The 13,504-nt window shown below is 36.3% G+C and overlaps 1 long non-coding RNA gene across 1 annotated transcript in view; it reads left to right on the forward strand.

The window, feature by feature from the left end:
• Positions 1-5,377: 5,377 nt before the first annotated feature.
• The window catches only part of LOC107551475 (uncharacterized), an 11,429-nt gene continuing 3,302 nt past the window's right edge, over positions 5,378-13,504 (forward strand). Inside the window, exons 1-2 of the long non-coding RNA XR_001604773.1 lie at positions 5,378-5,391; positions 7,575-7,580. This is a non-coding gene — a long non-coding RNA (uncharacterized lncRNA). The remainder of the gene's footprint in view (positions 5,392-7,574; positions 7,581-13,504) is intronic.

Here is a 13,504-nt window from a genome sequence, read left to right on the forward strand (position 1 = left end):
AGAGAGAGAGAGAGAGAGAGAGAGAGGGAGAGGGAGGGGGAGAGGGGGGAACTCACATCACAGTGGAGTCAGCTGTCTTAACCGTGGCTTGTGTACTGCACACATACCAGCTTCATCACTGTGTCTGTCACGCGACTCTGTTCCCCTTTTGTGCTCTGTCTTTACATTTATTTTGAAAGATGAAGCTCGCGATTATGGTTTACATTTATTTTGAAAGATGAAGCTCGCGATTATGGTAAGGGGCGTTACATTTCCGACGAGTGCTTGCGGTGTTCGGCCAATCACAATGCACTGGGTCAGCTGACCAATCAGAGCAGACTGCGCTTGTCGGAAGGAGGGACTTTGTAGAAAACTAAGCATTTGAGAGAGGCGGGGCATAGAGGACCTACAATAATGTACAGTATTTGAAAAATAATGTGTTTTTTGAACATTAAAGCATGTCAACATATTCTGTTACACCAAATACACAAAATAATGATCTTTAAAAAAGCATCATATGACCCCTTTAATGACTTATAAACTAAAACAATTTTTGTCCCATATCTTGAATTTTAGGGACATTCTAACTACGTTCTCTAGGCTCCATCACACTGAGTTGTTGCCCTGCCTCATATTTGTCATCAATCAACTGTATGAAAATGTCAGATGACCCACATAGGTCTGGGGCGGGGCAAGTGCGGGGCAATTTTCAGCAGTCATTACTCCAGGCTTGTCGTATGATCCTTCAGTATCATTCTAATATGCTGATTTATTATCAGTGTTGGAAACAGTTGTGCTGCTTAATTTTTTTTTTCTTTTGGAACCTGTGATACTTTTTTCAGGGTTCTTTGATGAATACAAAGCTAAAAAGAAGATAATTTATTTAAAACAGGCTATTATTCAAAAGCTCGCTTGAACTGTAGTGTTTGTCAGGTCATGGAATGTCTGAAATGTGACATCTGTAATCTGGTGATTGTCGATGTTGATTGATCAAGATTAAACTGCTCTATTTATCCATTAAGATACAAATGGAAGTTTATAAAGACATCTAATCTTATTTCTTTTAATAAAAGATTAAACCACTCTTTTTAGTTCATTATTCCATCACATTTTAATAAGTATACACCCAACTATACATTGTCTCTGAATCCTGTTCAGATGGAGCATTAGTGAGCAATACTCAGTAGAGCATAGACTTGTCTGCCTTTACTAAACCTTTCCTTGTGGCTGCCTGTCAACTGGAGTCAGGGGACTTGTTAACGGCAAGTAGACCACGTTCTACAGGAAGCATACGGGGGGGCTGATTTCCCCTGAGCATCTGACAGATGAATGGACCCACAGCAGCCTGTCAAACACCTTCATTTCTTCTGCTTTCATGGTTTGGAATTTTGAGCGTAGTTACATTTTAAAAGCCAGTTCCCTTAAAAGAGAACATGTAGGCCTACTTGTTTAAATAAGTGAACACCACACATCGCCAGGTGCCTGGAGAACCTCTAAAATTGTTACTGCATATCAAAATATAAAAGGTATCACTGAACTATATATCACATTAGCTATCACTAAACGGCATAGTTCTTGTCCTGAGCATAGCATGAGAAGACTGTCACAGACTGGAAAACAGGAAAAGCATTCCAGACTCCTTTATCAATGACCACAACTAATATGTTCAAGCAAACCAGTGCAACATGCACATCTCATTCAACTGCCTTTCATTTATGACAGCAGTCAAATTTGAACTTGGAAATAGGGGGGAAACCTGTATACTTGATCAAACAAAGTCTCTGTAACATATCTTTTTAAAGTTGTAAAGCTTATGAGCATTTGAAATATACAGTTTAACAGATTATAACTTTACAACACCAAAAAAAAGCTCATTTATGTTTAAACCAAGAGCAGCTTAAATGACAAATTTAAGATCTATCAACAGTGTTTGTGACATGCCTTATTGTTTATACTATAGTTTTTTTGTTTGTTTGTTTTTGTGTTGTAGTATATTTGTATATATGTGTCACCATTGTTCCCTGAAGGAACTAGGTTTCGCTTTTAACCATTGCCATGCAATGTGCTAAAAATGACAATAAAGTTGACTTTGACGCTTTGGATTAAGACTGGAAATGATGTAAGAAATACATGTGTGTGTATATAGTCTATTGAGCAAATGCACTGGGTTTACAAGAAAAGATGTTAAAGTTTGTGTTTTTGTAAAATCTCGTAAAAATATTTATTTATGTGCAGGCAAAGTTGACAAGTGATCGCAGTGGTTAAATGTTAGATTAGTATAGTTTAGTTTCTCTTTTTGACCTACTTGTATGTTTTTATTCAGTTATGTTATTTAAGTGCTTCTTATGCTCTCTTACAACTATGTAAATAATTGTTTTATGCTGTTAGCTTTATTAATAAAATAAAGTCTTTACTCTTTTCTTTTTCTTTCTCTCTCTCTCTCTTTCGTTCTTTCTTTCTTTTCACCTTGCTGTTTGCTGCAGTCAATTCAGTTCTGCTGAGCTTCTGTAGTGGTCTTAAATTGAATCTTGAAACTATGAGACAGCCTTTATCCTCATCTGACTTGTTTTAAATTAGAATTGAAGATGAAGGTGTCCAAAAGTGTTCAGGCCTTTACTAGTTTGCAGAGTGTGTGTGTGTGTGTTTTATGTTAATTACACAGTAATCGACTCCCCACAGCAAATTCATCTAACGTAATTACAGTCGGGTGAATTCACTCGACTCCTGTTGATCTAAATCTGTGTGTTACTGGCCACTAGCCAGTCATTGGCTGTAATGCAGAGAAAGTAGTGAATCTCTGGGTGTCAGCTGACATTCAGTTATAGAAGCAGCCGCTCTTGGAACTTCCCTCATTCCTGGGGAGCAGCAACAGCCATTCCAGAGTTGTGTAATTAGCTGGAGTTTAATTAAAGAGCGATTTGAAGCATGTGGCTGAGAGGCACAATAAAGCTGCTTATAAAACAGAAATTAAATGCTTTACAAGCTCTGTGTTGTCCTTCAAGGCTGTATTGAAATTGCAGAAACTTTACACAAAGGTTTCATGTTTAATGTTCTGCGGCCTTCACGACTCTCCAGTGTTTGCTATTAAAAAAGAAAATAGGCTTTATCGAAAACACACAACAGATGTAATATATTACCGTATGAAGCCACTAAATTTAATATCGAAGTTAAATAAACAATTAAGCGAGACTCACTACTGCTAATTAAACAAGTGATTTAATCGTTTAAAATGTTTGTCATTATATTAAGACAATTTGAGCAAGGCAATTAATATTTTATTAAGCACAGTAGCGTTTGAATTCACTTGCACAAGAGCTTTGCAATATTTATTTATTGAATAATAGGATCTGTGGTTTCTTTCTATCTGGCTTTCCGTGCAGCGTCGCTCCATGGCTTCGGGAATCATAACAGATTCAGGAACAGAGGGACTATTTACTGTGTAAACGCACTCCCACGTGCACATTGTCATGTGCGTGAGAAAATTGCATTAATCCATCATATACAATCTATATTACTGAGAATTATTAGAACAACTTTACACAAACCTGCATTTCCCATGACGCTTAAATTGAAAAAGGGGCTGAAAACCAGTGCAAGTTGGAGCTTTCACATATTGAGTCAACCATTGCAAGCAGTTGGCTGCAGTCTGTCTGTTTCCTGTCAGATGAAGTGCTCATGTCATCGCTGTGTCCACAGCACATCACACGACTCACAGAAACACCGGGGTTAGGCTGTGTTTTAAGAGCCGTCTCACTCCAGTGCCAACGAGTTTACTTATTTTGGAATGGATCGCTGCCTGTGAAGTGCGGTTAGGTGCCAGCTGAAATATAATTTCATGATGGATAGCCTCATATTGTATGATTTATTTCAGACTCACAGACGTGGGTAGTGGTTAAACCTACAAAAGCTACTGCCAAAATATCGGTTTCTGCTACGTAACGCCATTAAACTGCATGATCAAATGTGTTGTCTGCTCAGTGACTTGCCAAAAGTTGAAAATGGAAGGCTTGATACGAAACAGATATTTTAATGTGTTTTATGGCACTATGAAAAGCTACTGTTAGAGACAGGTGATCCGGGGTACACCAAGATATATTCAGTTGCCGCTTAAACAGGGTAGAGGTTGTCCTTAGTTTATTAGATCTGTTAAGTCATTTCGTTAAACAAGGGCTGAATTTGCGAAACAGATCCCCAATGAAAGAGTATCACTTCTTGTCTATGAATGAGCCAAGACCACGTTCTGCCTTATGTTTACCAGGACAAGTCATATTCACTAGACGGCGAGTCTGTTGGGCATGAGACTAATTAAATGACTAGAAATTATCAAAGCTTAAACATGATTAATGTCATCTGTCTCGAGGGATTTGCCTGTAAGCCTTTTGTTGGAGAAGGGCTGAGAGCTTCGATGGCTTCAGCAGATGTTTGGGGCTGAGACTTGTAAAATAGCTCAAAAGGTTATTTTTTGTCGCTATTAAATATTTCACTGCTTTTATTGTCATTACAGATGTATACTTGATGATTTAAAAAGTGAAACAGTCAGTAAATTGCTTCACCTTCCTGTGAGAGACATGGCTACTCATACGTTGAAATCAGACTGTTACTCTGATTTTAATTTTCTTTGTAAAGAGGATATTCATGACATGATCTTGAAAATCTCTGTAACAAAACCAACTCTGCCTTTCATTCCCATTTCCCACTTGTTCCCAGAATCAAAAGTGTTGTCAAGTGTTAACAGGTTCTCATGAATGTGCCTGAAAACTATGCTTGCTAATAAACATTGCTGAAGGTCAGTTCAGCAAACCATTTTAAATTAAATTGACCATTTTCACAGGCCGATAATGCATTTCTGCAATAATTCACATCTTAAACATTTATTTGAAATGTTATGCACATTTACAATATATTTTTACCCTCTTTTGTAAAATTATGGAAATGCAATCGGAATTTTTCTTTTTCTGTTGAAGCAAGTAGGAGTACAATGATATTTGGTGTGGTTTCTTATTTAGAATCAGATAGATTACTTACAAACTGTAATGCGTTAGTAATCCATTACATTACACATTTTAGGTAAAATAATCAGACTACTTTTAGATTCATTTTTATATTACTTTTGACCTAACACATTTATCACATTGATTTAAATAGGATAATCTTGTACCATATCAATATAAAAATGCAAAGAAAAATTAAATATATTCCATTCGTTGTTAGTGATAACATGAAGTGCATTAAACATTACGTTATTATCAAGTTTTTCCAAACTGGTTTTTTTTAAGGAACTAGAGGGGGTTTGTGAATTTAACGAAAAGCAAATAGTTAATTAATCATAAAAATGTTCAAATTAAAATAAATCATTTTAAAATATCATCAATCAAAATAAAACACTTACTAAAAATTTTAAATATTTAATTTGTTTTTTTGCATATCATGTGCCCATTAACCAACGGAAAACCAACTAAAATAGGTTCAGCTGACAAAAAAAAATAAAAAGCTTGGGAATCCCGGCATTACATGTAAATAAGAAATAACGTGAATTTGTGCAGTTTTATGTGTTATATAATATAATCCTCTGATTGATTAATGATTAATTTTTGGAATCTGATTACGTGATCCAGATTACATGTAATCAGTTACCCACCTCAGTTTAGAACTTTACCCTGCTCTAGTTTATTTCCACATACCAAACTCTGAAAAGTGAAAATGGTCCACATAATTTAAGCCAATCCGACAACATGGTGGCATAATGCATTTTACCACAGAAGAATTATTTAGATTTGTTCCTTAATTTATTTTTGATTGAAAAGTAAAAATCATGGATAGAGTAACATACGTACATTACAATGGAAGAAAGTGCCAAAATATGAAGTTCATATTGTTTTCATCAATGGGTATTATTTGAGCTGTGAAGTTATCGTCACTGATGCAGTATCTGTGGGTGTTGACAGTATCAGCAGAGGAGAATTGTTATGCACCCAATAAAGATGAAGCTGACTGCTTTTGTTTAGACTTGTTTTCATTATCAGACATTATGAAGACAATGGGAAAGAGACAAATACGTCATCATGACGGTGAAGCTGACAGATAGATATAACCAATGTCAGTAAGTGAAACTCTCTCAATAGAATATTTTAGTTTATGTATTTTAGCATGGGTCCCATTACTTCCAATATGAGTGCTTTATATTACTCACATTTTGTCAATAACTTGCATTAAACCTGGAACATTCCTTTATATTTTGCTTCAAGACAAGAGGTCACGGTCAAGGCCAAGTGACCTACAGGCAACCGAACTGATCTGCTGGAGCTACAGATCACACTGTATTCTATAGAATTGAATGTGTCTGATTCTACTGGACCATTTAGTCTTTGTCTAAACAGTCGTATATCAAAGCCATACACTTCCACAGGTCTTCATTCCACTTTCTTTGAGGAAGCCGATCCGACACGCTGCACACTACAGATCACGGCACGGAGGAGCAGATAGTGAGGCATGTTCGCTCTAATTGGTGCTGAATGAATAGAAGAGTCTATCTTTCCTAACAGATCCAACAGGGCGGGACACAACGCCTCGATTTCAGCTCACTCAAACACAAATCCCCTCTCCAAAATAAGCTAGCATGACCCTGTTTCCTTAGTGTTTAAAAAAACCACAGACATGGAGGGAAAGGGAGGGGAAGATGAGAGAAAGAGAAAGAGCGAGCGAGTGAGAGGTTTGATGGGGGGTGCTGAAAAAGGATGGAGGGATAACTTCAAAACCCCACATCAAAAGGAATAAATAATTGTTTCTGCTGGTTGTGTTGTTGTGATAGGGATCTGGAAGAGGGGTGCAGCAGTTTTTGATTGCAGGCTGCTCTCCTGGAGAGGGCTCCTTCTGTCTGCTGCTCCTGTGCTGCGGCAGGACCTGCTGATTAAACCCTGTTTGTTTTAATCTCCTCACAACCCCACGGGACCCCAGCTGAGGGAGGGAGGGAGAGGACGGCAGAGGTGAGGTATGGATGGAAAGTGAGTGAAGGAAGTGTAATGATATTGAGATGATTGCGATGGAACATGAGAGAGACAGACGAAGGTGTTACAGAGGAGGTCACTCATGCAACTCATACCAATTGGGCTCGAAACCTGTCACTGCTTTTGATAATCAGATGAAAGAGTTGTCTGTGTATATTTTTTATGTTTATTAAGCACTTGAATGCCTATTTTGTATTTATAAATAAAAAAAAATTCCCCTTTATTATTTAAATTTGAATTTATTATCGTCCAATTACAATTTCCTTCTTTTTTGTTGTTGTTGCACTACCTCACCTGATCTCACCAGTGTTAAATCTTGAACCAAGTCTTGAACAGATGCCACAGTCAAAGTGAACATTAACCTGTGGCTTTGGTAGGACTAAATTAGGTTTAAATTGCACTATGCTTATAGTAACATACTATGGACTTGGATGGGTAAACATATTCACACAAATTAACAGTCAGTGATGACTGCTCAAGCAATATCTTTGTTAGTTGACTTGACTCTCATAATGTTAAAAAGGTTAAACATTTGAACAATAATACCTAAAAGCCAAATCAGTCACATTTTAGTTTTAATTTTTTAGCAAGATAGATGTATTGAGATAGATATGAGCCATTTAAAGAAATGCTCATCTCTACACTCACCTACAACATTATTAGATTATGACAATGAAATAGAGGTAAATATGAATTAGATCCGTTGTGAACATGATAGGATAGCAAAATTTCAACATGCTTCTGAAAAAAGGTTAATTAAGACAGTCCTAGGACCTACAACTAACTCCTGCCTTTTAAAAACAAAAAGGTTACACTTTATTTTAAGGTGTCCTTGTTACAGTGTAATTATACATTTAAGTACTGAGTAATATTGATTAACTACATGTATTTACTATATGGTTAGGGTTAGGATTAGGGTTTGTCTTAGGGTTACTTGCATGTGATTATGCATAATTGATTGTTATTATAATAGTGAGTACATGTAATGTGTAACAAGGACACCTTAAAATGAAGTGTTACCAATAAAAACATTAGGCCTATATGTAACTTGAAAACTTAATAGGTAGGTCTAAAAACTGAAGAATTTGATTAACATTTGGTGAGAATAGTTATTGCGACCATGATTCAAATGCTTATTTTTAACCATTATACGGACAAATAGAATGTCTGAATTCATAGAATCCGGATAACTACCACTGAGATTCTGAAGTGTGCATCACTATTTTGTGAAGCCACATTTGGGGAAGTTATGAATGACAGTTAAGTGGTTTAACTGCCAGCATAAGTCACATGACAGTGAGACCATGGTGGATGTACAGCCGAATTTATACGCACACTATATACATTCATATTACATAGAACATACTTTATTATTACTCGCAAAATAAGTTGTTTTTCAAATGTAGTATCTACTTAGCATACGATTTTGGATTTTGGGTGGGGGTTAAAGAAATTGAAAGTAATTAATGACAACACAAGGATATATAAATGTCTCTTTTCTTTTATGGTGCTTCTATCTCCATAATTTCACCTTATTTCTAAAACTTTATGATATATTAAATGATTTATCTCATTATATATTAAATTTAGACAAAGAGTTGAGCTCATGTGCTCCAACATAGACAGCAAGCCAGTTCAGTTTCTGAACATAATTGATGGATTATTTCAATATATAGTTCATGTATTACACACAGTCTGTCTCTCTCTCTCTCTCTCTCTCCTCATTCTCACTTTTCAGAGCTGTGTTTAAATAGGCTGCTGAAACAGATGAAAAGATGAAGCACTTCAAAGCTTCAGCATTGTTTAGAGAATGCCTCCTGCTCAAACATGCCCCCACACCACATTCAAGAACACAGAGCGGTACAGCAATCCTTCTGGAGCTGACCTTGCCACATAAATAATCCTTCTGCTGCTAAGGTCAGCTGGTCACCTTTAAAGTTGCTTATTCATTCATTTATTTATTTATTTACTGCAAAAAATAACAAGCACATTCCTTCCTCCCACATTGCTTTTCTTGTTCTATTGTTTTTTGTGGGCTTTTTTCTTTCTTCCTGTTATCTATCTTTACTCTTCGTTTTCTGATAATTTTCACAGTTATAATGCATATACTGTAGAGCACCTTACTATAATGACTGTGAGCTTCACACCTCACAGATGACTCTGATATCAGTGCTTCTCTCTCCTTCAGTGTGTAATTGAACTGCGTCTATGCAGAATTATTGTTTAGCAATTCAGTCACTTTCAAAGTCATCAAAGGCAAAGACCATATCAAACCATTAGGTTTGAAAAGAAAACCCTGAATATGGGCGGACAACACATGAGTCACACTTAAAACATATGAATTTCAATGCATTAAATGTCAAACAATTTCTAAGATGTCGATGTATTTGTTTCTTCAACTGAACAGATTTAGTGAAATTTAGCATCACGTCACTTGCACACCAATTGATCCTCTGCAGTGAATGGGTGCCGTCAGAATTAAAGTCCAAACAGCTGATAAAAACATCACATGATTCCAGTCCATCAGTTAACCTCTTGTGAAGTGAAAAGCTTTTGTTTGTTTGTAAGAAACAGATCCATCATTAAAGCGCTTTCACTCCTGTCCATAATCCATAATAATGCTTTCATACAAAAAGCTAATTGACGGACTGGAGTCATGTAAATAATTTGTGGATTCACTGCAGAGGATCCATCGTTGACCCAGGTATGTAATGCAACATTTCTCCAAATCTATTCTGAGTCCCCTTATTTTTGAAACCCGAAATGATCTGGCTGCATGGTTTACTTAAAAGGTATATGCTATTGTAACAATCTGAATAATTTTTAATGCTTTTTATTGGCATGAGCACCCACGTAGCTGATGCTCCAGATTTTAACCAAAAAAGCTGATTTTATTATACAATAATTAAATGAAGTATTGCATGTCATACCATTTCATGTCAACTAGCCACATGTGTGTTAAAAGCAAAATATCGGTGTCACTCTGCTGTCTGAAACAGCCTTCACTGGGAAGAATCTAGTTGATACTTTCACTTATTCTTCATTTGGTTGACACTGATAGGGACAGTGAGAGGTTTGAATATGTTGTTAAAGAGTTAAAGGCTGAATCTGTAGGGCTCACGAACAGCTTACATTCTCTATAACACTAACCCTTCTCTCTTCTTTCATCTTTTAATCCTGCACTCATAAGGTTGCTAGATAAGTGGCCATGACTAACTCGTCTCTCTCTGTCTGTCTCTCTCTCTCTCAGCCCTTCTAATGGGAAAGAAGGGGAACAGCCCACATAATGAGAGACTTTACCTTCTTTTGAAGACAAATTGGACTGAAATTCCATCTTTGAATCTCCCTTTCAAATGAGCAATGTTTAAAGACGGAAGCGCTCGACAGAGTAAGAAAAAGATGAAGGAAGGACGTGGGATACATATACAGAGGGGTAGAAGGAAAGAATGAGCTCCGCTTCCTGCTCTGTTTCAGGCTTACATCTTCTGTTTGTTTGTGTCCTGATTTCAAAGCCTTCAGAACCAGTGAAGGCTAAACTTCATGCATCCTGAACGATAAAATTACTATGCGATTCAGGATGAGCATTCCACACAATGCAAAAAAACAAAACAAATTATCTATTATATGTAGACAGGCCCTAAAATTAACCTGCCACTTGTGCGTGAATTTAGTACCAACCATCAATAGCTCTCTCTAGACATTAAACTTTATTTTCTTAATTAAACATATAATATATAATTTTTTGTCCCTGATAATTTAGGGTTTTATCAAAAACCCAGTCAAATTAACCAGTTAAACAATATTTAGTAACATGCAAGACGTGGAGAACTTTGGGAATGACAAGCGATTCGGTTCTGTGGAAATCATCAGTTCAGACCAGGGTAAGGTTGCACCAGCCATTCGTAAGTTCTTACTTAAATTAGAACGTTAAGCCCACACTAGAGGCTTAGTAACTACTAGCTACTTTGTAACTAAATCTATACATTATTTGGTTGCACCAGTTGTTCGTAAGGCAGGATGTAGCATGTAGTTCGTAAACTCTCTGTAAGGTAATGCATAGTCGCATAATATGATGTTTACCCTAAATCATCCAATAGAAACCTTCAAATACACAAGCAGAACTTGTTTTAATGCTATGAATTTTAATTTATCCTTCATTCTAACTTATTTTGCCTCACGTATACTAACGGTAAAAATATAAACACGTTTCCATTAAAAACAATACATTAATAACATTAGTCTATATGTAAGCTATTTTCATATGTAAATAACATTCAGAAACTGTAATTGAAATAAATAAGGATCAATAAATACTGAAAGAAAAAAAAATATAAGAAATGCCATTTATTTATTATTTCATCTGACATGCACAACATGGACTGAAGCGCACAGAGGTAGATGGGGTACCACATAGCAATTTTTTTTTCTGGCCCAGCTCCGGCCCACACAACCAGCTTTGATTGGCCCACATACCGCAATGAATTACAGTCCTAGTGTGGACCAGGTCTGGATTCCAGACAAGGGCCACACATGGGCCATAACTGGCCCAAATCTCAGACAAGTTAATTACCCATAACTGGCCCTGCATTGGGCCAGATCAAAATGTACCATTGGAACCAAAACACAACCTCAAGTAAACCATATCAACACCAACCTTTAACCAGAAAGCCCAAAACTGAGCCACACCTGAGCCTGATCCACAGGTGAACTAAACCTGGCAGCCAAAGACAGATCCATATCTCAGCCACCTGTATGACCATAGCTGGCCCTATTCTGGTCCTATACGCTGGACCAGATGGGTTCCACATGTCAGCCTCAACAAAACCATAACCAAGCCACTTGATACACACCCCTCCCAGATGAATAGTCACAACAACGAAAGTATTCTGAACAAATATATTTAATCATGTTTAATCAGCAAACCAAGTTGAATGAATCTCACACCTAACATGCTTATTTGTTTTGCTTGGGCAGTGTGTTCACCCTGTTGGAGTATGGCAGTGTGAATTGGCTTTTAGGTGCTTTGGAAAACAAAACAAAAAACAGTAAAAATATATACAGTATATATTTTTTTAATGTTTATGCAATTAACACAAAATTCTTAAATAAGGTACTTTCTCTATTTTTGCAATATTCAAACGTTCATGTCCCTGAATAATATCTGCATGCACCCAAGTCTGAAGAGTACACATAATATCTAGTAGAGAGCAATCCTTGTGAGTGAACTGCCCTGAAATACAATTCAAACAAACAATGTAGTGTAAGGCTCTTACATTCACAATGCTCATTTTGGCCTCAGTGGTGAAGTGTGCAGAAAATTCTGCCGGACTTAAATTTAGTCTTTGGTGAACAGTCTTCAAGAGCGCAAATAAGATTTTAAGTTTTAAGTACCTTTCAGGCTTGCGTGAGTTTTCCACAAGCAACAAAGTCTACTTGAACAAACACTTCACTAAAGTTTAGAAAAGAATATACATACAGACCGTTACAGTTTGAAGTGAGGTACGTTCACAGTATTCTGGTTCTGTTTTACCGTTTATAATTTTTATTTCAAAGATCTTTTTTTATTATCATCTGTGTCTTTTTTCGAATTATGATGGACCCCTCTGTAGGTTGTTGTGTATGAAGTGTCCTCAGTGCAGATTTAAGCAAGATGGCCTTGTAGGACATACAGGAAATATTTTTTAATATTTGATAAACTTTTAAATGTTTGAGGTTTTACTTACCAGTCAGATGGTTCATAGTGCCTTGGAGATGTTCTTCGTCAGGAGATCTGCTCCAGCTCTGCAGCACGGCCATCAGCATGGAAGAATATAGGAACAATATGTCACATAGCCAACAATATGTATTATACATATATGCCAGGTTTATTAGAAATAAACTAACTACAGCAGAGGTGAAATGCAGAAAAGAGAAATAATAATATACAAAACATACAAAAAGAAAAGAAAAAGAAACATACAAAAAAATCTTAAGATATCAGAATTCACATTTTTAGGTTTTACAGATGCATGATGATATAGTTGAAATATATTGTGAAAAATGCAAAAATAAAGTTATTTAATAAGATTTCTCAGATCACCTGTGTTTCCTGTATCTCTGTCAGCAGCTCCCATTACACATTTTCTTGTAACTTCCCGTTTTAGGGTTTTTTCTGATGCTCCTGAAATCACAGTACAATTGATCAACATTTGTTTGCAATGAAAGTTCAAAACGTGTTTGAAATAGTTTCAGCCATTAGTTCATGTAAGTGACGTCACCGATTGACCCCACAGTGCAGACTTTTTATAGTTACATCTATTGACAAAGTACCAGCAAAACATTTACAAACTATCAAAATCGCTCATCTACACATAAAATGTGATAATGTGATTAAACTTTCATTAATAAGAGCTCAAATCTCAAATCTATATTTAGCTTAAGTTACCTCTAATATAGCCTCTATAGCTAGTTAACAGTTGTGATGCTAACGGTCTTTCTGAAGACACTAAACCATTCCTGTAAAGTAAAGATTCAACAGAAAC

Source organism: Sinocyclocheilus grahami, unplaced genomic scaffold, assembly GCF_001515645.1.
Source record: "Sinocyclocheilus grahami isolate Dianchi unplaced genomic scaffold, SAMN03320097.WGS_v1.1 scaffold425.1, whole genome shotgun sequence".
In the NCBI taxonomy this organism is placed as follows: domain Eukaryota; kingdom Metazoa; phylum Chordata; class Actinopteri; order Cypriniformes; family Cyprinidae; genus Sinocyclocheilus; species Sinocyclocheilus grahami.